Raw genomic sequence first — 26,739 nt, forward strand, 5'->3', positions numbered from 1 at the left:
TATTTGATAATCTACGTAAAGCTTTTTAAACCTTTATTGATGAAATAAAGGTTATGGTTTGTTTTAAAATGAATGCAGTCTTTGAAAAACGTCTCATATAGAGGTCAAAACCTCGCAACGAAATCAATTAATATGGAACGTTTTTAATCAATAAGAACGGGATATTTCAGTTGGTATCCGAGCGTTGGTCTTAGAGAACCAGAATTTTGCATTAGTGTTTCTTATCGAGTTTGTTAGGATGCATTAGTGAGTCTGGACTTCGACCGTGTTTACTTGAAAAATGATTGTTTAACAAATTTTGTTGGAAACTATATATTTTTAACATGTGAATATTATGTGATATATTAATCTCATTACGCGTTTGATATTATGTGATAGATGTCTACCTCTAGAACAAGTCCCATTGACTCACCTAATAATAATGAAGAGTCAAATGTAAATTGGAATGATTCGTGGACTGATTCACAAGTTCCCGAAGAGGAACCGGAAGAAGAGTCTGAACCGGAAGAAGAATCGGAACCGGAAGAAGAATCGGAACCGGATGAAGAAATAGAACCGGTGTGGGAAATAATAAAACGGTTAAGTAAAAGAAAATCCTCAACCAACCGACCAAGGTTAATTATGGTCAATGGTGTTTCCGCCACGGAAGCAAAATATTGGGAGGATTACCAATTCTCCGATGAATCGGATTCCGACGAGAATTCCGATGATGTTATAGAAATTACCCCAACTGAATTTAAAAAGGCAAAAGAAAATAATAAGGGAAAGGGCATAAAAATAGAGAAATCTAATTCCAACCGCGATGAACTTTATATGTATCGTCAACCCCCGAAGTCCTTAAGTTGTAACAATGACCCGGGAACCTCTAAACCACCAGGTTTTTCTAAACCAATGTGGAAAACGACGGCTCGTATTAGGGGAACATCATATATCCCTAGAAACTTGGCAAAACGAACCAAAACCGAAGAAGAAGAAACAAGCGAGTCGGAATAAGATAGTTGTATTCGTGTGGTGTAATATATGTAATATAGTGTGCTTATGCTTTATTATATATGTAAAAATTGCTTGTATTAATAAGTATTTTTTTTATGAATCTAACTCTTATCTATTTTACAGTATAAAAACACAAAATGGATAGACAACCTAATATTTTAAGAGACCTACCCGGAGACATGATTGATGAAATCTTGTCTAGAGTCGGTCAGAATTCTTCGGCACAACTATTTAAGGCCAGATCAGTTTGTAAGACATTCGAAGAACGTTCCAAGAATGCCTTGGTTTATAAAAGGCTTTCGTTCGAAAGATGGGGGATATCACATTGGGAAATCCATAAGTTACGATGTGTTTACTTTGACGCATATATTGCGGGGAACCCAAATGCTATTTTACGCAATGGGTTAAGAAATTATTTTGACTCAATATATCCGAATATTGGACTTCGTGATTTAGAAAAAGCGGCTAACATGCAACATAAAGAAGCATGTTATGCTTACGGATTAGTAATGTTCGCTTCTCACCAAAGTGAGAACAAGAACATCGGGCTACAACTATTAAACAAAACGTTCCCACAAGTGACGGAGTCGGTAATTGGGGTAAGAAATGAGGTTTTTAGATTGTTACGGGACTGTTGGACATTACGTAACCCTCGTCCCTTTGACGACGTTACAACACGCTGTCTTATCAACGGCCATAACGGTTATGTTCCACAAGACCAAGGATGGGAAGTAATCCTAGTAAAACCAGAATGCATGACTTGTTTCTGGACGTATGAATTACGTGTCTTTATTGCCTTTGCTGAACGAATTATGTACTAGCTAGAATTATCTTCACAACCATCTTGTATCAAATTTATTGTGTGCTATATATCATGCTATATGTAAAATAAGCGGTATTGTAAGTTTGTAAAATATTGTGTAAAAGTTTGAACGCGAAATATTATTATAATCAGTTTTTCATATAGAATTGTAGTAGTTGAATTGTATATTAGCTACTAAGTATGAACTTAACGGGTAGGTACTACCCGAATTTAAACTTATAAAACGCTAATATGAATAAAAAGCTTTTATAAATGAGTTCATATTATGCTACGAAATACTATTAACTACTCTTAATATTCTGTATGATTAACTTGTTCCATTTGACTATTTTGAAGGAAATGGTACCGACTACTCGACACACCGTGAATATGAATGAAGAGGAATTCCGTACTTTTCTAGCTTCAAACATAGCCGCAGTATAGGCTGCGCTACATACCAACAATAACCTTGGATCTAGCAGTACAGGAAATCGTGTAGGATGCACCTACAAAGAATTCACTGCCTGCAAACCTTTGGAATTTGATGGAACCGAAGGACCGATCGGATTGAAACGGTGGACCAAGAAGGTCGAATAGGTGTTTGCCATAAGTAAGTGTACTGAAGAGGACAAAGTGAAGTACGCTACGCATACCTTCACAGGTTCTGCGTTAACCTGGTGGAATACCTATCTAGAGCAAGTGGGACAAGACGATGCGTACGCACTACCGTGGTCAGCATTCAAGCACTTGATGACCGAGAAGTACCGTCCCAGAACCGAGGTCAATAAGCTCAAGACAGAACTTAGAGGGTTACGAACCCAAGGATTTGATATTACCACGTACGAAAGACGATTCACAGAATTGTGCCTATTGTGTCCGGGAGCATTCGAAGATGAGGAAGAGAAGATCGACGCGTTTGTGAAAGGATTACCGGAAAGAATCCAAGAAGATATAAGTTCACACGAGCCCGCCTCCATACAACAGGCATGTAGAATGGCTCACAAACTAGTGAACCAGATTGAAGAAAGAATTAAAGAACAGACTGCTGAAGAGGCCAATGTGAAGCAAGTCAAAAGAAAGTGGGAGGAAAACGGTGATAAGAATCACCAATACAACAACAACAGCAAGTACAACAATAATCGCCACAATTATCCCAACAATCGCAACATCAATCGCAACTACAACAAATGGCCCAACAACAACAACAACAACAACAACAACAACAACAGCAACTACAACAATCATCCCAACAACAATAATAACCGCAACAACAACAACAATCAGAAGCAGCTATGCCAAAGGTGTGAAAAGTATCACTCGGGGTTCTGCACCAAATTTTGCAATAAGTGTAAAAGAAATGGTCATAGCGCTGTGAAGTGTGAGGTCTACGGACCAGGGGTTAATAGAACGAAAGGAACAAATGGTGCCGGAACGAGTAATGGCGGAGCAAGTAGTGTCGAAGCAAGTTATGCCAATGTAGTTTGTTATAAATGTGGAAAACCGGGCCACATTATTAGAAATTGCCCGAACTAGGAGAACACGAATGGACAAGGCCGTGGAAGAGTTTTCAATATTAATGCGGCAGAGGCACAGGAAGACCCGGAGCTTGTTACTGGTACGTTTCTTATTGACAATAAATCTGCTTACGTTTTATTTGATTCGGGTGCGGATAGAAGCTATATGAGTAGAGATTTTTGTGCTAAATTAAGTTGTCCATTGACGCCTTTGGATAGTAAATTTTTACTCGAATTAGCAAATGGTAAATTAATTTCAGCAGATAATATATGTCGGAATCGAGAAATTAAACTGGTTAGCGAAACATTTAAGATTGATTTGATACCAGTAGAGTTAGGGAGTTTTGATGTGATAATCGGTATGGACTGGTTGAAAGAAGTGAAAGCAGAGATCATTTGTTACAAAAATGCAATTCGTATTATACGAGAAAAAGGAAAACCCTTAATGGTGTACGGAGAAAAGGGCAACACGAAGCTACATCTTATTAGTAATTTGAAGGCACAAAAACTAATAAGAAAAGGTTGCTATGCCGTTCTAGCACACGTCGAGAAAGTACAAACTGAAGAAAAGAGCATCAATGATGTTCCCATTGCAAAAGAATTTCCCGATGTATTTCTGAAAGAATTACCGGGATTACCCCCACATCGATCCGTTGAATTTCAAATAGATCTTGTACCAGGAGCTGCACCAATAGCTCGTGCTCCTTACTGACTCGCACCCAACGAGATGAAAGAACTGTAAAGCAAATTACAAGAACTTTTAGAGCGTGGTTTCATTCGACCAAGCACATCACCGTGGGGAGCTCCTGTTTTTTTTGTCAAGAAGAAAGATGGTACATTCAGGTTGTGTATCGACTACCGAGAGTTGAACAAACTTACCATCAAGAACCACTACCCACTATCGAGAATTGACGACTTATTTGATCAACTACAAGGCTCGTCTGTTTATTCAAAGATTGACTTACGTTCCGGGTATCATCAAATGCGGGTGAAAGAAGATGATATTCCAAAGACTGCTTTCAGAACACGTTACGGTCATTACAAGTTTATGGTCATGCCGTTTGGTTTAACTAATGCACCAGCTGTGTTCATGGACCTTATGAACCGAGTGTGTGGACCATACCTTGACAAGTTTGTCATTGTTTTCATTGATGACATACTTATTTACTCAAAGAATGACCAAGAACACGGTGAACATTTGAGAAAGGTGTTAGAAGTATTGAGGAAGGAAGAATTGTACGCTAAGTTTTCAAAGTGTGCATTTTGGTTGGAAGAAGTTCAATTCCTCGGTCACATAGTGAACAAAGAAGGTATTAAGGTGGATCCGGCAAAGATAGAAACTGTTGAAAAGTGGGAAACCCCGAAAACTCCGAAACACATACGCCAGTTTTTAGGACTAGCTGGTTACTACAGAAGGTTCATCCAAGACTTTTCCAGAATAGCAAAACCCTTGACTGCATTAACGCATAAAGGGAAAAAATTTGAATGGAATGATGAACAAGAGAAAGCGTTTCAGTTATTGAAGAAAAAGCAAACTACGGCACCTATATTGTCATTGCCTGAAGGGAATGATGATTTTGTGATTTATTGTGACGCATCAAAGCAAGGTCTCGGTTGTGTATTAATGCAACGAACGAAGGTAATTGCTTATGCGTCTAGACAATTGAAGATTCACGAACAAAATTATACGACGCATGATTTGGAATTAGGCGCGGTTGTTTTTGCATTAAAGACTTGGAGGCACTACTTATATGGGGTCAAAAGTATTATATATACCGACCACAAAAGTCTTCAACACATATTTAATCAGAAACAACTGAATATGAGGCAGCGTAGGTGGATTGAATTATTGAATGATTACGACTTTGAGATTCGTTACCACCCGGGGAAGGCAAATGTGGTAGCCGATGCCTTGAGCAGGAAGGACAGAGAACCCATTCGAGTAAAATCTATGAATATAATGATTCATAATAACCTTACTACTCAAATAAAGGAGGCGCAACAAGGAGTTTTAAAAGAGGGAAATTTAAAGGATGAAATACCTAAAGGATCGGAGAAGCATCTTAATATTTGGGAAGACGGAACCCGGTATAGGGCTGAAAGGATTTGGGTACCAAAATTTAGAGATATGAGAGAAATGGTACTTAGAGAAGCTCATAAAACTAGATACTCAATACATCCTGGAACGGGGAAGATGTACAAGGATCTCAAGAAACATTTTTGGTGGCCGGGTATGAAAGCCGATGTTGCTAAATACGTAGGAGAATGTTTGACGTGTTCTAAGGTCAAAGCTGAGCATCAGAAACCATCAGGTCTACTTCAACAACCGAAATCCCGGAATGGAAATGGGAAAACATTACCATGGATTTCATCACTAAATTGCCAAGGACTGCAAGTGGTTTTGATACTATTTGGGTAATAGTTGATCGTCTCACCAAATCAGCACATTTCCTGCCAATAAGAGAAGATGACAAGATGGAGAAGTTAGCACGACTGTATTTGAAGGAAGTCGTCTCCAGACATGGAATACCAATCTCTATTATCTCTGATTGGGATGGCAGATTTATTTCAAGATTCTGGCAGACATTACAGCAAGCATTAGGAACTCGTCTAGACATGAGTACTGCCTATCATCCACAAACTGATAGGCAGAGCGAAAGGACGATACAAACGCTTGAAGACATGCTACGAGCATGTGTTATTGATTTCGGAAACAGTTGGGATCGACATCTACCGTTAGCAGAATTTTCCTACAACAACAGCTACCATTCAAGCATTGAGATGGCGCCGTTTGAAGCACTTTATGGTAGAAAGTGCAGGTCTCCGATTTGGTGGAGTGAAGTGGGGGATAGACAGATTACGGGTCCGGAGATTATACAAGAAACTACCGAGAAGATCATCCAAATTCAACAACGGTTGAAAACCGCCCAAAGTCGACAAAAGAGCTACGCTGACATTAAAAGAAAAGATATAGAATTTGAAATTGGAGAGATGGTCATGCATAAAGTTGCACCTTGGAAAGGCGTTGTTCGATTTGGTAAACGAGGGAAATTAAATCCAAGGTATATTGGACCATTCAAGATTATTGATCGTGTCGGACCAGTAGCTTACCGACTTGAGTTACCTCAACAACTCGCGGCTGTACATAACACTTTCCACGTCTCGAATTTGAAGAAATGTTTTGCTAAAGAAGATCTCACTATTCCGTTAGATGAAATCCAAATCAACGAAAAACTTCAATTCATCGAAGAACCCGTCGAAATAATGGATCGTGAGGTTAAAAGACTTAAGCAAAACAAGATACCAATTGTTAAGGTTCGATAGAATGCTCGTAGAGGACCCGAGTTCACCTGGGAGCGTGAAGATCAGATGAAGAAGAAATACCCACATCTATTTCCAGAAGATTCGTCAACACCTTCAACAGCTTAAAATTTCGGGACGAAATTTATTTAACGGGTAGGTACTGTAGTGACCCGAACTTTTCCATGTTTATATATATTAATTGAGATTGATATTTACATGATTAAATGTTTCCAACATGTTAAGCAATCAAACTTGTTAAGACTTGATTAATTGAAATATGTTTCATATAGACAATTGACCACCCAAGTTGACCGGTGATTCACGAACGTTAAAACTTGTAAAAACTATATGATGACATATATATGGATATATATATAGTTAACATGATACTATGATAAATAAACATATCATTAAGTATATTAACAATGAACTACATATGTAAAAACAAGACTACTAACTTAATGATTTTTAAACGAGACATATATGTAACGATTATCGTTGTAAAGACATTTAATGTATATATATCATATTAAGAGATATTCATACATGATAATATCATAATATAATAATTTAAAATCTCATTTGATATTATAAACATTGGATTAACAACATTTAACAAGATCGTTAACCTAAAGGTTTCAAAACAACACTTACATGTAACGACTAACGATGACTTAACGACTCAGTTAAAATGTATATACATGTAGTGTTTTAATATGTATTTATACACTTTTGAAAACTTCAATACACTTATCAAAATACTTCTACTTAACAAAAATGCTTACAATTACATCCTCGTTCAGTTTCATCAACAATTCTACTCGTATGCACCCGTATTCATACTCGTACAATACACAGCTTTTAGATGTATGTACTATTGGTATATACACTCCAATGATCAGCTCTTAGCAGCCCATGTGAGTCACCTAACACATATGGGAACCATCATTTGGCAACTAGCATGAAATATCTCATAAAATTACAAAAATATGAGTAATCATTCATGACTTATTTACATGAAAACAAAATTACATATCCTTTATATCTAATCCATACACCAACGACCAAAAACACCTACAAACACTTTCATTCTTCAATTTTCTTCATCTAATTGATCTCTCTCAAGTTCTATCTTCAAGTTCTAAGTGTTCTTCATATATTCTACAAGTTCTAGTTACATAAAATCAAGAATACTTTCAAGTTTGCTAGCTCACTTCCAATCTTGTAAAGTGATCATCCAACCTCAAGAAATCTTTGTTTCTTACAGTAGGTTATCATTCTAATACAAGGTAATAATCATATTCAAACTTTGGTTCAATTTATATAACTATAACAATCTTATTTCAAGTGATGATCTTACTTGAACTTGTTTTCGTGTCATGATTCTGTTTCAAGAACTTTGAGCCATTCAAGGATCCGTTGAAGCTAGATCCATTTTTCTCTTTTCCAGTAGGTTTATCCAAGGAACTTAAGGTAGTAATGATCATTCGATTCATACATATAAAGCTATCTTATTCGAAGGTTTAAACTTGTAATCACTAGAACATAGTTTAGTTAATTCTAAACTTGTTCGCAAACAAAAGTAAATCCTTCTAACTTGACTTTTAAAATCAACTAAACACATGTTCTATATCTATATGATATGCTAACTTAATGATTTAAAACCTGGAAACACGAAAAACACCGTAAAACCGGATTTACGCCGTCGTAGTAACACCGCGGGCTGTTTTGGGTTAGTTAATTAAAAACAATGATAAACTTTGATTTAAAAGTTGTTATTCTGAGAAAATGATTGTTATTATGAACATGAAACTATATCCAAAAATTATGGTTAAACTCAAAGTGGAAGTATGTTTTCTAAAATGGTCATCTAGAGGTCGTTCTTTCGACTGAAATGACTACCTTTACAAAAATAACTTGTAACTTATTTTTCCGACTATAAACCTATACTTTTTCTGTTTAGATTCATAAAATAGAGTTCAATATGAAACCATAGCAATTTTATTCACTCAAAACGGATTTAAAATGAAGAAGTTATGGGTAAAACAAGATTGGATAATTTTTCTCATTTTAGCTACGTGAAAATTGTTAACAAATCTATTCCAACCATAACTTAATCAACTTGTATTGTATATTATGTAATATTGAGATACAATAGACACGTATACAATGTTTCGACCTATCATGTCGACACATCTATATATATTTCGGAACAACCATAGACACTCTATATGTGAATGTTGGAGTTAGCTATACAGGGTTGAGGTTGATTCCAAAATATATATAGTTTGAATTGTGATCAATACTGAGATACGTATACACTGGGTCGTGGATTGATTCAAGATAATATTTATCGATTTATTTCTGTACATCTAACTGTGGACAACTAGTTGTAGGTTACTAACGAGGACAGCTGACTTAATAAACTTAAAACATCAAAATATATTAAAAGTGTTGTAAATATATTTTGAACATACTTTGATATATATGTATATATTGTTATAGGTTCGTGAATCAACCAGTGGACAAGTCTTACTTCCCGACGAAGTAAAAATCTGTGAAAGTAAGTTATAGTCCCACTTTTAAAATCTAATATTTTTGGGATGAGAATACATGCAGGTTTTATAAATGATTTACAAAATAGACACACGTACGGGAAACTACATTCTATTGTTGAATTATCGAAATCGAATATGCCCCTTTTTTTAAGTCTGGTAATCTAAGAATTAGGGAACAGACACCCTAATTGACGTGAATCCTAAAGATAGATCTATTGGGCCTAACAAACCCCATCCAAAGTACCGGATGCTTTAGTACTTCAAAATTTATATCATATCCGAAGGGTGTCCCGGAATGATGGGGATATTCTTATATATGCATCTTGTTAATGTCGGTTACCAGGTGTTCACCATATGAATGATTTTTATCTCTATGTATGGGATGTGTATTGAAATATGAAATCTTGTGGTCTATTATTATGATTTGATATATATAGGTTAAACCTATAACTCACCAACATTTTTGTTGACGTTTTAAGCATGTTTATTCTCAGGTGATTATTAAGAGCTTCCGCTGTCGCATACTTAAATAAGGACGAGATTTGGAGTCCATGCTTGTATGATATTGTGTAAAAACTGCATTCAAGAAACTTATTTTGTTGTAACATATTTGTATTGTAAACCATTATGTAATGGTCGTGTGTAAACAGGATATTTTAGATTATCATTATTTGATAATCTACGTAAAGCTTTTTAAACCTTTATTGATGAAATAAAGGTTATGGTTTGTTTTAAAATGAATGCAGTCTTTGAAAAACGTCTCATATAGAGGTCAAAACCTCGCAACGAAATCAATTAATATGGAACGTTTTTAATCAATAAGAACGGGACATTTCACAATTGACCACCCAAGTTGACCGGTGATTCACGAACGTTAAAACTTGTAAAAACTATATGATGACATATATATGGATATATATATATAGTTAACATGATACTATGATAAGTAAACATATCATTAAGTATATTAACAATGAACTACATATGTAAAAACAAGACTACTAACTTAATGATTTTTAAACGAGACATATATGTAACGATTATCGTTGTAAAGACATTTAATGTATGTATATCATATTAAGAGATATTCATACATGATAATATCATGATAATATAATAATTTAAAATCTCATTTGATATTATAAACATTGGGTTAACAACATTTAACAAGATCGTTAACCTAAAGGTTTCAAAACAACACTTACATGTAACGACTAACGATGACTTAACGACTCAGTTAAAATGTATATACATGTAGTGTCTTAATATGTATTTATACACTTTTGAAAGACTTCAATACACTTATTAAAATACTTCTACTTAACAAAAATGCTTACAATTACATCCTCGTTCAGTTTCATCAACAATTCTACTCGTATGCACCCGTATTCGTACTCGTACAATACACAGCTTTTAGATGTATGTACTATTGGTATATACACTCCAATTATCAGCTCTTAGCAGCCCATGTGAGTCACCTAACACATGTGGGAACCATCATTTGGCAACTAGCATGAAATATCTCATAAAATTACAAAAATATGAGTAATCATTCATGACTTATTTACATGAAAACAAAATTACATATCCTTTATATCTAATCCATACACCAACGACCAAAAACACCTACAAACACTTTTATTCTTCAATTTTCTTCATCTAATTGATCTCTCTCAAGTTCTATCTTCAAGTTCTAAGTGTTCTTCATAAATTCTACAAGTTCTAGTTACATAAAATCAAGAATACTTTCAAGTTTGCTAGCTCACTTCCAATCTTGTAAGGTGATCATCCAACCTCAAGAAATCTTTGTTTCTTACAGTAGGTTATCATTCTAATACAAGGTAATAATCATATTCAAACTTTGGTTCAATTTCTATAACTATAACAATCTTATTTCAAGTGATGATCTTACTTGAACTTGTTTTCGTGTCATGATTCTGCTTCAAGAACTTCGAGCCATCCAAGGATCCGTTGAAGCTAGATCCATTTTTCTCTTTTCCAGTAGGTTTATCCAAGGAAATTAAGGTAGTAATGATGTTCATAACATCATTCAATTCATACATATAAAGCTATCTTATTCGAAGGTTTAAACTTGTAATCACTAGAACATAGTTTAGTTAATTCTAAACTTGTTCGCAAACAAAAGTTAATCCTTCTAACTTGACTTTTAAAGTCAACTAAACACATGTTCTATATCTATATGATATGCTAACTTAATGATTTAAAACCTGGAAACACGAAAAACACCGTAAAACCGGATTTACGACGTCGTAGTAACACCGCGGGCTGTTTTGGGTTAGTTAATTAAAAACTATGATAAACTTTGATGTAAAAGTTGTTATTCTGAGAAAATGATTTTTATTATGAACATGAAACTATATCCAAAAATTATGGTTAAACTCAAAGTGGAAGTATGTTTTCTAAAATGGTCATCTAGACGTCGTTCTTTCGACTGAAATGACTACCTTTACAAAAATGACTTGTAACTTATTTTTCCAACTATAGACCTATACTTTTTATGTTTATATTCATAAAATAGAGTTCAATATGAAACCATAGCAATTTGATTCGCTCAAAACGGATTTAAAATGAAGAAGTTATGGGTAAAACAAGATTGGATAATTTTTCTCATTTTAGCTACGTGAAAATTGGTAACAAATCTATTCCAACCATAACTTAATCAAATTGTATTGTATATTATGTAATCTTGAGATACCATAGACACGTATACAATGTTTCGACCTATCATGTCGACACATCTATATATATTTCGGAACAACCATAGACACTCTATATGTGAATGTTGGAGTTAGCTATACAGGGTTGAGGTTGATTTCAAAATATATATAGTTTGAGTTGTGATCAATACTGAGATACATATACACTGGGTCGTGGATTGATTCAAGATAATATTTATCGATTTATTTCTGTACATCTAACTGTGGATAACTAGTTGTAGGTTACTAACGAGGACAGCTGACTTAATAAACTTAAAACATCAAAATATATTAAAAGTGTTGTAAATATATATTGAACATACTTTGATATATATGTATATATTGTTATAGGTTTGTGAATCAACCAGTGGCCAAGTCTTACTTCCCGACGAAGTAAAAATCTGTGAAAGTGAGTTATAGTCCCACTTTTAAAATCTAATATTTTTGGGATGAGAATACATGCAGGTTTTATAAATAATTTACAAAATAGACACAAGTACGTGAAACTACATTCTATGGTTGAATTATCAAAATCGAGTATGCCCCTTTTTATTAAGTCTGGTAATCTAAGAATTAGGGAACAGACACCCTAATTGACGCGAATCCTAAAGATAGATCTATTAGGCCTAACAAACCCCATCCAAAGTACCGGATGCTTTAGTACTTCGAAATTTATATCATATCCGAAGGGTGTCCCGGAATGATGGGGATATTCTTATATATGCATCTTGTTAATGTCGGTTACCAGGTGTTCACCATATGAATGAATTTTATCTCTATGTATGGGATGTGTATTGAAATATGAAATCTTGTGGTCTATTATTATGATTTGATATATATAGGTTAAACCTATAACTCACCAACATTTTTGTTGACGTTTTAAGCATGTTTATTCTCAGGTGATTATTAAGAGCTTCCGCTGTCGCATACTTAAATAAGGACGAGATTTGGAGTCCATGCTTGTATGATATTGTGTAAAAACTGCATTCAAGAAACTTATTTTGTTGTAACATAATTGTATTGTAAACCATTATGTAATGGTCGTGTGTAAACAGGATATTTTAGATTATCATTATTTGATAATCTACGTAAAGCTTTTTAAACCTTTATTGATGAAATAAAGGTTATGGTTTGTTTTAAAATGAATGCAGTCTTTGAAAAATGTCTCATATAGAGGTCAAAACCTCGCAACGAAATCAATTAATATGGAACGTTTTTAATCAATAAGAACGGGACATTTCAATATGCCCCTTTTTAGTCTCGTAATCTAAGAATTAGGGAACAGGCACCCTAATTGACGCGAATCCTAAAGATAGATCTTTTGAGCCCAACAAGCCCCATCCAAAGTACCGGATGCTTTAGTACTTCGAATTTATCATGTCCGAAGGGAGTCCCAGAATGATGGGGATATTCTATATGCATTTTATTAAGGTCGGTTACCAGGTGTTCACCATATGAATGATTTTTATCTCTATGCAGTTTGTGAAATGCCTGATATGAGATGGATATTTATGAAAAGTGAAATCTTGTGGTCTATTATTACAAATTGATATACATATAGGTTAAACCTATAACTCACCAAAATTTTTGTTGACGTTTTAAGCATGTTTATTCTCAGGTGATTATTAAGAGCTTCCGCTGTTGCATGCTAAGTTAAGGATAAGATTTGAATTCAGCATGCTTGTATGATAATGTTTAAAGAAAAACTGCATTCGAAAAATAAATTGTTGCAATATATTATCGTAACCCATTATGTAATGGTCGTATGTAAACGTTGTACTTTAGATTACCATTATTTGGTAATCTACGGTATGTCTTTTAAACCTTTATCGATAAAGTAAAGGTTATGGTTTGTTTTAAAAATCGAATGCAGTCTTTGAAAAACGTCTATATAGAGGTCAAAACCTTGCAACGAAACTAATTAATATGAAACATTTATAATCGATAGGAACAGGACATTTCAGTACCACAACAGTGGCATGTTCTTCCTTAATGGCGTATGAGCAATTGGACCAGCATATCCAATCGTTTCTAGCAGTTCCCTTCTGAAATCATTGCTTATCAGTGAATTAACAAATGGACCACCTGGTAATTGAAGAGCCCGTCGAATAGTATCAGCAGTGATGGAGCAGGTTAGGGTTTCAGTGACCATGCCACGAATACATAGAGCATTCTATTGAGTGGTAACCATGGTGGCGGTGTACCAGAATCTGGCCAAACAGGCTGGATAAAGACGAGAAGGAACTCCGGTGATGGATCTCGCCAAAGGGCATCGTCTGATATAATCGATCAAAGCCTCATAGCCTATGTTGGCTGTAGACTTGGGGATGGAGAGAGCATGTGCAGCAGTGCCTCTTGATAGGTGAATGAGATCATGTGCAGGTGCGTTAGAAGCCTTAACAAGGCTTGGATGAAGATTAAACAATGGGCCGTGTTCAACCTGTTTCTCTATGACTGGAGGAGGTTGCTGTTCTGGTTGTTGTTGCTGCTGATGTTGTTCCTCTGGTTGGTTCTCGATGGGTGGTGATTGTTGTTGGTCTGCCATTGATAATTTTGTTGAAGATGAATGTATGAAAGATTTGAAGGTTTGGGGATTTAGAGAGAAGAGTGTGTGTTCTTGAAAGGTAAATTGAAAAGTTAATAACCGAAGGTTATTATGAGAAATGGATTGCCTTATTTAACCTTTCGGATTGGTGGAAAAAGTGCAGGAGAGAGAAAAATGGCAACTGTCATCTGCAGGCGCGTGGGCAGATGTGACAGACTGTCACATTTTCGAGGGGATATAGACTGTTGACATGACGTATAATCGGCTTGAACACTCATACCTCCCATTAAGCATTAAATACAGTAGGTTTTAATTCAAAATGAAGTTAAAGACCATAGAATAAAATTTGTATTAAATACAAAAATTCTTTGTTACATTTAAGATGTCATGAATTTAATTTTAAATCATTGGGAGTAAATGAGTTTCTATGTTAAGGTATCATTTAATCTTGTGAGCTATCTATTATTTCATTTTAGACATTGAACAAACATGATATAAAAGACCTTGTTGTGTTGATTGTTTGACATGTAGGCAGTAAGTAAAGAATTTGTGACTTACTGGGTTGCCCTACATGTTGTAGAACCAGCACACCAACAAAGTTGTCTTTTATTTTAAAGTTCAAGCATACCCAGCTCAGAGATGAGATAGTTAAAACGTTTCTCATCTAAGGACTTTGTGAAAAGATCTGCTAACTGCTGGTCTGTTGAAATAAAATGTAGCTCCACATCTCCTTTTTGAACATGATCCCTTATGAAATGATATCGAACGTCAATGTGCTTTGTCCTAGAATGCATCACAGGATTGTTGGTAATAGCAATTGCACTTGTGTTGTCACAGTAGATTGGAGTTTTTGTAACATGAACACCATAGTCCTTCAGCTGGCTTTGCATCTATAGTACTTGAGTAGTACAACTACCAGCACAAACATATTCTGCCTCAGCAGTAGATGTGGACACAATATTTTGTTTTTTGCTTGTCCAGCTGACAAGCCTACCACCCAGTAACTGGCAACCACCAGTAGTACTTTTCCTGTCTATTTTACACCCTGCAAAATCAGCATCTGAATACCCTATTAGCTCAAAATCCTGGTCTTTGAGATACCAAAGACCACGTTTAGCAGTACCTTTTAGATACCTAAATATCTTTTTTACTGCTAGCAAATGTGACTCTTTAGGATCAGCTTGATATCTGGCACAGAGACAAGTGGCAAACATAATATCTGGTCTGCTGGCAGTGAGATAAAGTAGAGACCCAATCATACCTCTATATTCAGTGATATTGACTGGTTCACCATTGGGATCAGCATCGATTTTGATAGATGCTGCCATTGGAGTCCCTATATCTTTTAAATAGATCAGACCAAATTTCTTTAATGTCAGGACCCCGAAGTTGTATAGTGTTAATGTGAAATAAGCGTAATTGAAGGTTCCTTAGAAGAGGGCTATATAAGGAACCTAAGTAGTCCTAATTAGATAGCCATTGCATTGTAACTGAGTTCTAGAAGCTGTGGAATGTAATTGTACCGATTCTCTCTAATACCGAGTCTCATGCTTACATACCGAATCTCTCTTTATCTTATCATTTCTCTCAATCTCAACATGATCTGACCTATCATTTGGTATCAGAGCTTCCAGGAAGTGATTCTACATCACTATATCGATCCAGAGATTGTAGATTACAGAATCTGAATACTCTAGGTATTTTGAATCACATTCGGTATTATCGAATTTGATAATCTGACGTTCAGATTCTTGTGATAAGTTCAGAGAAGGTGCATTAGGTATTTTAGAAAGAGTTTCGATCATCATTACAGCTTTTTAACTTCAATTATGGAGAATCAAGTTGATTTTTAGAGTTTGTGGCTAAAACTCTCGGTATTGCTTAATTCAAGCTTGATTCTGGATTTTTGTGAAGATTTAAGGATTCAGTTGTGTTCGTGAGGTGTTAAATCACATTTCTGACGGTTCAATTTCTTCAATTCATCAAGTTTTGAAGATTTGATCAACACTCAGTATCGTAACTGTCATACCGAGTCTGCTTCATTACTTAAATTCATCTTAAGTGTTGCAGATTGTGGTGTGATTGTGATTCTATCACATTCGGTTTAATTATACGCAGCTACTTGGTGTGGTTTGAGAAAGGATTCTGTCATATTTCTAAGTTTTAAACTTAGACTCGGTATTGTCAACTGCTACAGTTGACATTCAGTATCCTATACTTTCGGTATCTTTGATATTTTGTGTGATACTAACGTGTTTCCTTGTGCAGCAAGGTTACAGAATCTAATTCAAAAGGATTGAATTGAGTTTGAACTTCAAATTCATACAGAATCTGACTACCGAATCAAATACAGAATCTGAGTTTCTGTATCACTTAATCCATTGTTTTAAGTGGTTACAGGCTACAATTCTTGTGATTACCGAATCTATACTGAATCTGGGTGCGTCTCTTGTATTTCTGATCAGTTTCTTTTACAGAATCTGATATACAGAATCTTTACCGAATCTGATACAGTACCGAATCTGCTACAGTACCGAATCTGACACAGAATCTGACATTCTGATCAGATTATTGTGATTTTTCATCTTAGATTTGTGTAATACAGAATCTTTACCGAATCTATCTCATTTTCAAGATGTCTACTCAAGATACTTTGATCATTGGATCAGATTCCCATCCTCCAGTGTTGTTTGATGGAAAGTACACTCAGTGGCTTCACCGTATCACTTAGTACATAGACTATAAGGGTGAGAAAGCAAAGTACATTTGGGCTTCTCTGAGAGATGGTCCAGTTGTTGATTATCATCCGGATACTGGTATGCCAATTCCAGTCTATGAACTTTCTGGTGATAAGCGTGAGAGAGCTCAGGGTGACATAAAGGCAAAGAATATTGTTATGCAAGCTATCCCATATGAATTGTTTGAAAATGTTGATAGCAACACAACAGCAAAAGATATATGGGATGAGATCAAACGACAGCAAGAAGGTTATGACATGTCAGACGTTACTAAATTGAATAAGGCTCTGGGATTCTATGAAGATTTCAAGCAGGAAACTGATGAACCACTCAAGGATACCTATCGTCGTTTCAATGGTGTTCTCAATGAGTTGAAAAGGTGCAAGATCATAAAAGTAAATTCTGAAGTCAACATGAAGTTTCTCAAAAAGCTCAATGCTGATTGGCTTCCTTATGGAACCATTGTTCGATCTACTAAAGAGATTGACAAGTTGACTATTCATGAGCTTGTTGGAGTTCTTATGCATTACCAACCTGAAGTGTCTAAACTTCAAGAAGGAAGGAAAGAGTCTTCTCCGGGCGATCCACTTGCCCTAATTGCCAAAAAGAAGAGCAAATCGTTGACGTCTTCCAAAAGCTTGTCCAAGAAAGTGCTTGTAGAAGAATCAACTGATTCAGAAGATTTGAATCTTTCTGATGTTGATGATTCTCACCTTGAATTAGTTAACATGGCAGCCATGTTCACAAAAGTACAAACACAAGTTTAAAGGCAAATCAAGCAATCAACGCAAAAACTCGTCATCTTAATCGTACTACAAGAAAGCTGATCAATCTAAACAATAACGTGCTGATGATTCCAATAAGGAAGATTCAATGTGTTTCAATTGTGGCAAAGCTGGTCATTACTCTCGTGAGTTCAAGATGCCTAAGAAGAAGGATGCAGCTTACTACAAGAAGAAAATGTTGATGGCTAAGATTGTGGAAACTAGGGGAGAGCTAAAACCGGTTGATGATACTTGGTTTAACTGGACTGGCGATTCAGATTCAGAGGTGGAACATGCAAATGTTTGCAAGGTGACAAAGCTCATCAAAGCTAAGGAAGCAATGGAGAATTCTGACTCAACATCCGATGATGATGAGGTACAATCAACTGAAATCTCACCTGATTTTATAAAAATGAAAAATGACTTGATGAAGAATCTGGTCTCAATGTCAAAAGAAGTCAAAGGCTTAAAATCTGAAAACAAGGTTTTAAAAGATAAAATCAAAATGAATGAGACCAGACCTTCCTCATCCAAATTGCAAACGGATGTGCAACAATTGTCTCTCCAACTCAACTCTACGAAAACTGAGTTGGAAGATCTGAAAAAGACAATTCATCCAATTAAAGTTGAAAGAACTGATTATCGTTTAAAATCGGAACGACTTGCAGAAAAAGTTCAATTTTTAGAAAAAGATCTTTCTGATTTGAAAAACGAACATGAACCCACACTTACAAAACTAAACAAGAAAATCGTTCAATTGGAAAACACCATAATTGAAAAGAACACTGAAATTTCTTTATTGTCAAAAGAATCTTTTCAAATGAAAGCTCAACTTGCTCGATATGAGGAAAAACTCTATCGAACAGAGCAATCCAAAGCTATCATGGAAATGGAACTTTCAAAACAAACGATTTTCATGAATAGACCAAAAACAATTCATGGTGAAAAGTGGGGGTTGGGTTATGAAGATCCGAAAATTTTGAAAGATGCCTCCAAAAAGATTCCAGGATTATATCATTCTAATTATTTTCAAGCCGGTTTACCATCGCATTTTGTACATGCTTCTGATACTGATTTTGATGATATTATTGTAAATCGTAAATCTAGGAAATACCATCAAATTAGCCTAATGTATGAAAAAATCAATGCTAAGATAGGTAAATCGAATCCTGATTTCTTGAAAAATCTTGTTGAAACTGAAAAGAACATGCAACGTGAAGATTATGTGCCTAAGCGTAGACTGGTTTATATCCTAACACTCATGCTAGAGAAATACATTTTAATGCTTGAGAATGAAGTGTTTAACAAACCTAGTTCTAGCATTACTGCAATAGATGAGGTGTTTGATGAACCAATTTTTGATGTAAAACCAATTCTACCAACTTTACCTGCATGTCCAGATGATGTTTTCCGTGAAGACCTAGCACATGAACTAACTGTCTTCTTTAAGACAGATTCTCTAGGTCAAAATTCTTTAGATGAAAAAGTAGAACCTCAGGATGAACCGAACATTGAACCTTTGATAGATTTTGAAAGTCAACTTGATCATTTGCATGATTATTACTTGCATTTGCCTGCTGTACGTAATTTGAATCGTATAGTAGCTCAACTTGAATAGGAGAATATTGACTTGCAACTTAAATGCCAATCATTAGAATAAATGCTTGCTTTGTGTGATAAATTGCCTTCACTGCCTAAGAAAGAATGTACTTATGCTTTTAAGGAGGGTGAAGTGATAGTTTCTGCTGAAGAATTATGTCTTAGGATTAAAAGCTTAAAACAAAAGATAATTCAAATGAAACAGGCTAACACACTTAAGCAAACGTCTAATGTTGCAACCAATGTGCTTGAATGTACTGGTGGGATTACTAAGAAGGGGAAGGGAACAACAACATCTAAGGATGTAAAACCCATTACTATTCTTAAAAATCCTCTACGTTCTCAATTTGGCAATCATGGTTCGAAAGTTGTTTCTATAACTCAGTATATTGTTAAAAAGGTTCATTCTCCAAATGGTTCTGTGTTAACTGAAAAGATTCCTATGACAAAAACTTCAAAAGCGAGTCTTTTAAAGAAATCAGTTAAGTCCACAACACACACAAGTTCTAAACCTGATTTAAGTGAGTATGATGCAAAAGAACGTACAATCAAATTGGAAATTCTGCAAAATCAGTCATGTCATGTGTCAACCGAAAAGTTTGGACGTCTAACTAACAAAGGTGTTTTTCGTGTCACAAGTCATAATCCAAACTTGAATTACAAATCTGTATGGGTTCCTAAGTCCACGACTAAGAAAGTAGCAACCAAACCAAAGCAATCTGCTAGTCGGCCTAGGAAATCATCTCATGTTTTTCAATTTTCGTCTGTGAACAAAACATCTACTTGGAATAAATTGTGTGTTAAGACTTCTGATAACGATGTAAAGATTGATATTGCGTATGATGCTTCATGTAATGTGGTTTTAAATGGTGCTTTATTGTCTAAACTGCATGATGCTTTACGTGATTATTTCATCATTGATCCAAAGTTTGTTGTTAATCAAAAGTTTATTGCTGGTACTAACCGAAAAGGACCCAAGAAACTTTAGGTACCTAACTCTAGGGAATTCACATTTACAGGGTTTCGACGTCTGTGTTTGGTATATCAATTCCGGTTGTTCTCGACACATGATGGGCAATAAATCCTTTCTTGTCAACTTCATTGACAAATTCCTAGAAACGGTAACATTCGGAAACGATGAGATTGCAGCAATAACGGGTTACAGAGATTTTGTGCAAAATGGCATAACAATCAAACGGGTTTCATATGTTGAGGGTTTGGGGTGCAGTTTATTTAGTGTGAGCCAATTCTGCGATGGAGATCTCAAAGTTTTGTTTGAACGTCGACAATGCTCGGTGCAATCCACCAAAGGGAATGATCTTCTTGTTGGTAAACGTTGTGCTTCACTATATACTATTGACCTCAATGATGCACCATCACATGCAACCATGTGTTTGGCCACTCGTTCTACCAAAGAAAATTCATGGTTATGGCATCATCGGATGTCACACCTGAATTACAAGGGTATCAATCGATTAGTCTCTAAAGATTTAGTCGATGGTATTCCAACCTTTCAATATGATAAGCATCATATATATCCATCATGTGCGATGGGTAAGCTGAAACGGACTAATCATCCACTTAAGCAAAACCCCAGTACTTCATCGCCTTTGCAATTATTGCATATGGACTTATGTGGACCCATGCGTATTTCTAGCCTCAGTGGCAAGAAACATGTGCTTGTCATTGTTGATGACTATACCCGGTTTACATGAATTTTTCTTTTGCGAACTAAGTCAGAAACCCCCGCCATTATCATTGAATTCATTAAAAAGATTCAACGCTCTTTTAACAAACATGTTAAGAGCATCCGAACTGATAATGGGACGGAATTTAAGAATGACCCGCTTGATAGTTATTTGAAAGACCAAGGCATTGAACATTAGTTCTCTACTGCTCGGACCCCCCCAACAAAATGGAGTAGTCGAACGACATAATCGTACGTTGTGCGAAGCAGCACGAACGATGCTTGCATACTCCAAATTACCTCTAAAAATGTGGGGGGAGGCCATTTCAACTGCATGCTATACCTAAAATCGTTGTATTGTAAACAAACGTTTTAATAAAACTCCATATGAGTTATTATGTGGTAGACGCCCGAATGTCAAATATTTCCGTGTTTTTGGTTGTATATGTTATGTGCTTAACGATTTTGACAGCCCCAGAAAGTTTGATCCTCATGGCGATCAGGCCATATTTCTTGGTTATTCCTCGAACAAAGTTGCTTATCGTGTTTATCATAAGCGGACAAAGATGATTAAAGAGAGCATTAACGTCAAGTTCGATGAATTTTCGGGAATGGCTTTTGAACAACTCAGTTCAAAACCCGATCCTAACCTGGCTACTACTTCTTCCGCGCAAAACTCAATTTTCTCGAAGAAGGGTGTTCCTACGGTTACATCAGAGGAACTGGATATCTTGTTTGATAGTCTTTATACTCCTCAACGGGATTCAAATGTTCAAACCGTACCGGTTACACCATCACAGTCAACTACTGTGGAGACTCTTCAAAGTCTTTTTGATGAAGATTCAACACCAACTGATTCACCTGTTGCTTCTTCATCCTCCCTCCAACCTCCTGTTATTGATAATCTTGAACAAGATCAAGATTCATCATTTGATACAACTCCAGCTGTTTCTCCAGATACTCTATTGAATCCATTAGATACTGTTACATCAGATCAAGGCTCAACGTCAACAACAGTTGATGTTCTGATGGATACAATTGACGTACAATCTCTTCCACACACCCGATGGACTAAAAGTCATCCAATAGATCTTATTATTGGTGACGCATCTGCTCCAGTTTCAACTCGAAGGGCTACTCAAAATATGTGTCTATTCACAGCCTTTCTTAGTAAGATTGAACCAACAACGGTTGCTCAAGCTTTACTAGATTCATACTGGGTAGTTGCAATGCAAGACGAGATCAATCAATTTGAACGATTAAAGTATGGCGATTAGTTCCAAGACCAACGGGTCAACGACCAATAGGGGTTAAGTGGATTTTCAAGAACAAGAAGGATTCTGATGGAATTGTGGTTCGAAATAAGGCAAGTCTTGTGGCCAAAGGATATCGACAACAAGAGGGCATTGATTATGACGAAACGTTTGCTTCGGTTGCTAGGATTAAGGCAATTCGTCTTTTCCTTGTATTTGCTTCTCATATGAAGTTCAGGGTGTTTCAAATGGATGTCAAAACTGCTTTTCTGAATGGTTATCTTCAAGAGGAAGTCTATGTTGATCAACCAGAAGGATTTTTCGATCCCATTCATCCAAACCACGTTTACTACTTGGAGAAAGCTTTATACGATCTGAAGCAAGCACCGCGTGCATGGTACGAGATCTTAACAAAGTATTTGCTGGACAATGGCTTCTCTCGTGGAACGATTGATACAACGCTATTCATCCGTAAAAACCACGGTCACATTCTCTTGGTTCAAATTTACGTTGATGATATTATTTTTGGTTCCACGTCCCCGGCCTTATGCAAAGAATTTGGTGACCTTATGGCCAGCAAATTCGAAATGAGCATGCTTGACCAGTTAACTTTCTTCTTGGGGTTACAAGTAAAACAATTACCAAATGAGATTTTTATCAGTCAAACAAAGTATATCAATGATATGCTAAAATGTTTTAAAATGACTGCTTTAAAACCAATGACAACCCCAATGAGGACTTTACTGGATGCTGATACTAATGGGGAACCCTTTGATATTACGCTTTATCTGTAACATCCCGCCTTTTTCCATTTACTTTTCCGTTATACTAATATAAAGTCCGTTATATGTTTATAACATCTCCCGTTGATACGCGTTTTAAATTATCTCGTTTAGGTAATTCCCGCACCCGAGCGAAAGTTGAGGGACTAAACTTGACAAGGGATCAAACCCTTGACTAGGTCAAAGGGTCAACCCCTTTCACCCATTCATTTCCACCTCCATCTCTCTCTCTTTCTCTCTAGCAAGAACACACACCCAATTATCCAAATTCATTCATTCATCATCTAAATCCGGATTAAGGAGCTAGCAACCAAATAAATTACATAATCGTGATCCTCTCTTCATCCTCTTCGTTTTGGTACCAACCTCATCTCATTTGGGTAACTTTCTAAAATCACTAGATTTTGTGTTCTTGATGTTTTTAACTTATAAAAGTGTTAATTAGTGTCTATGGCTCAAGTCTAACATGAATATATGATTTATATGCTCGATCTCGTTGTTTTAGTGTAACTAGCATGAACTTGAATTTTGGTGTGTTGTTCTTGAATTTTGGATGATCATATGTTGTTAGATGTTAAAAGTTGATGCTTTAATTGTGTTACTAGCATCACTAGCTTCAATTTGATGTGTAGGTTGCCTTAGAGAAACTTCATAAACGCGATTATTGATTTTGGTGAATTTGGGTTAGGGTTTGATGAACTTGAAATGGACTTTTGATGCATTGAATGCCATGGATTATTATTGGTAAGTGTTTAGTTGGATTGTATGCTTGATTACCTTCGAAACGGCATATCATTCATGTAAATTGGTTGCCCGAATCATTGAATTGCATTTATGAACTTGTATGCGGTTAATGTTAAGCATTAGATGCGGTTTTGGTTGTTGTGATAGGTAGATTGATTGATGAAATGTGTTTAGTTGTTTTCCTCGTCAAATTACCTTCCCAACGGTATAAGATACTTGTCTTGATTGTTTGCGGATCATAAATGGTGATTGTTTGAAGTTAGGTTCGTGCATAAAACTTAAAAACTGCCAGAATTCCCTGCACAGGTACCCGCGCGGCGCGCCATATACCCGCGCGGCGCGCCGATTGGGTCTGTCCAACTTGGTCAAATTTCGAATAATGTTTGCTATGCTACGCACCTCCGATTCACATGTAACTTGTCCTAGCATGCTCATACATGATTAAAAACCTCAGAAAAATAGTTCGGGACACGACCCGAACGTGTTGACTTTTTCGTTGACTTTGACCGACCAAAGTTTGACTTTTTGTCAAACTTAACCAAATGATTTTTGCAACCTTCCTAACTTGTTTATATACTTGTATCTTGCATGAAACTTGACAATTTGATTTCACATGCTAAATAATCGAGTCGTAACGAGCCATAGGACTAATTGAACATCTTTGACCTATCGTGTTTACCGTTATTGATACGACCTATTTGTTTAGGTCAAGACTAGCATTGTTCTTTGCACACGTTTACTTGTCGAAGTACTTTACTACTCGTGCACTCAAGGTGAGATCATAGTCCCACTTTTACTCTTTTTGAACTTACATTTGGGATGAGAAAACATAAACATTTCTTTTACTAAGTGAACACAAGTACAGGAAAACAAACATTCTACATACGAGTTTAGAACAAAATCCTCAATTCGATTATCATTAGTTACACTTGCCGGGTGTAAGCGAGAACTTATGTTGTATGGATCCATATGGGTTTGACAAACCCTCATTTAAACGGTTCGCTACCGTTTACGAATGAAATATATTTTCGAGAAACAGTGTATGTTCTAGCACTAAGTGATGGGGTTCAATGGGAGAAATGTTAAGCATTGATAATTGGGTGCTCGTGAAACAAACTTTTGGAATGTATTACTATTATTTCATTGATGCAAATCTTGTGGTTCACTTGTACTTACTTACTTAAACCTATGATTTCACCAACGTTTTCGTTGACAGATTTCTATGTTTTTCTCAGGTCCTTGAACGATACATGATACATGCTTCCGCTCATTATTTGATACTTGCATTGGATGTCGTGTATATGTGCATTTCATGGAGCGTCTTTTGACTTTACTTTAAACCGTGTCGCCTAGATTTCATTCGTATTATAACGTTGTAACTTAACTATTGGTTGAACAATTCTTGTAAACTTTGGGAACAATCTTTATTTTGAAATGAAGGCGACATATTTTGGTCAAACTTTGTCTTAAAGACTTAAGACCACGTAACGGGACCTAAGTAGACGGCGCCGTCAAACATGATTTGGTCGGGTCGCTACAGATGGTATCAGAGCGTTGGTTGTAGGGATTTAGAGTTCATTGGTGTCGACCCCGAGTCATAGGGTACATTGGTGAGTCTAGACTACAACCGGCATATAGACTTGAAGTAGGAATTACTTGACTACTTGTGCATTTATACTCGAACGCTTCTGCTCATATCTACTCTTAGTTCATCTTAATCTCACGTTGTTTAATTTGATTGACACGCCACCTTGACTATATGAAATGATGTCGAATGCACATATGAATCAGGGTAATATAATTTCCGGGATTATATTATGGTGACTCATATGAACGTTCCGACATTATGACATAAAGAATTTAAGGCGAGTCGAGGAAAAACTTCTCTTTATCTTTATTCTATATCACGGTTAGTATTATTGAGAATACTAATCAATGATATTCTTGTGTCTTGAAGGAACAATGGCTCCTCGTCGTGTACGCCGCAATGAAACTCCCGAACAAGCTCTCGAACGGATGATAGCTACCGCCGTAGATGCGGCCATGGCCGGTCACTCATCCAACAACAATAATAATAACAACCACAACAACAACAACAACAACAACAATGGAGCCGGAAACTCAAACGAGGGATGCTCCTATAAAGCTTTCATGGGGTGCAAACCTCACACTTTTGATGGAACCGGGGGACCGGTCGTGCTCACCCGATGGTTTGAGCAAACGGAAGCCGTCTTTAGCATAAGCGGTTGTCGGGACCAAGACAAGGTCAAATACTCCACTCACACTTTCTCCGGAATTGCTCTAACATGGTGGAACACCTATGTTCAATCGGTGGGTACCGATGAAGCTCATGCCCTCTCTTGGGCCGATCTAAAGGAAAAGATGATTGTTGAATATTTTCCGCGCGAAGAAACCCGAAAACTTGAGGAAGAACTAAGAGCTTTGAAAGCGGTCGGAAACGATCTTAAAGCTTATAATCAACGCTTCGCCGAACTATCCTTGATGTGTCCTAATCTTGTTAACCCCGAATCTCAAAGGATTGAGCTCTACATGCTCGGTCTTCCAAAAAGCATCAAACAAGGGGTGATGTCATCCAAACCCACTACTCATCAAGCCGCTATGAACATGGCTCGCCAACTAATTGAAACGGTTGACGAAATCGTAGTTTCGGCACCTAAGGCCGAGGATAAATCGGGCGGCAACAAAAGAAAGTGGGAACCCTCCCAATCAAGCAACAACA

This window comes from Rutidosis leptorrhynchoides, chromosome 8 (assembly GCF_046630445.1).
Source record: "Rutidosis leptorrhynchoides isolate AG116_Rl617_1_P2 chromosome 8, CSIRO_AGI_Rlap_v1, whole genome shotgun sequence".
Taxonomy (NCBI): Eukaryota; Viridiplantae; Streptophyta; class Magnoliopsida; order Asterales; family Asteraceae; genus Rutidosis; species Rutidosis leptorrhynchoides.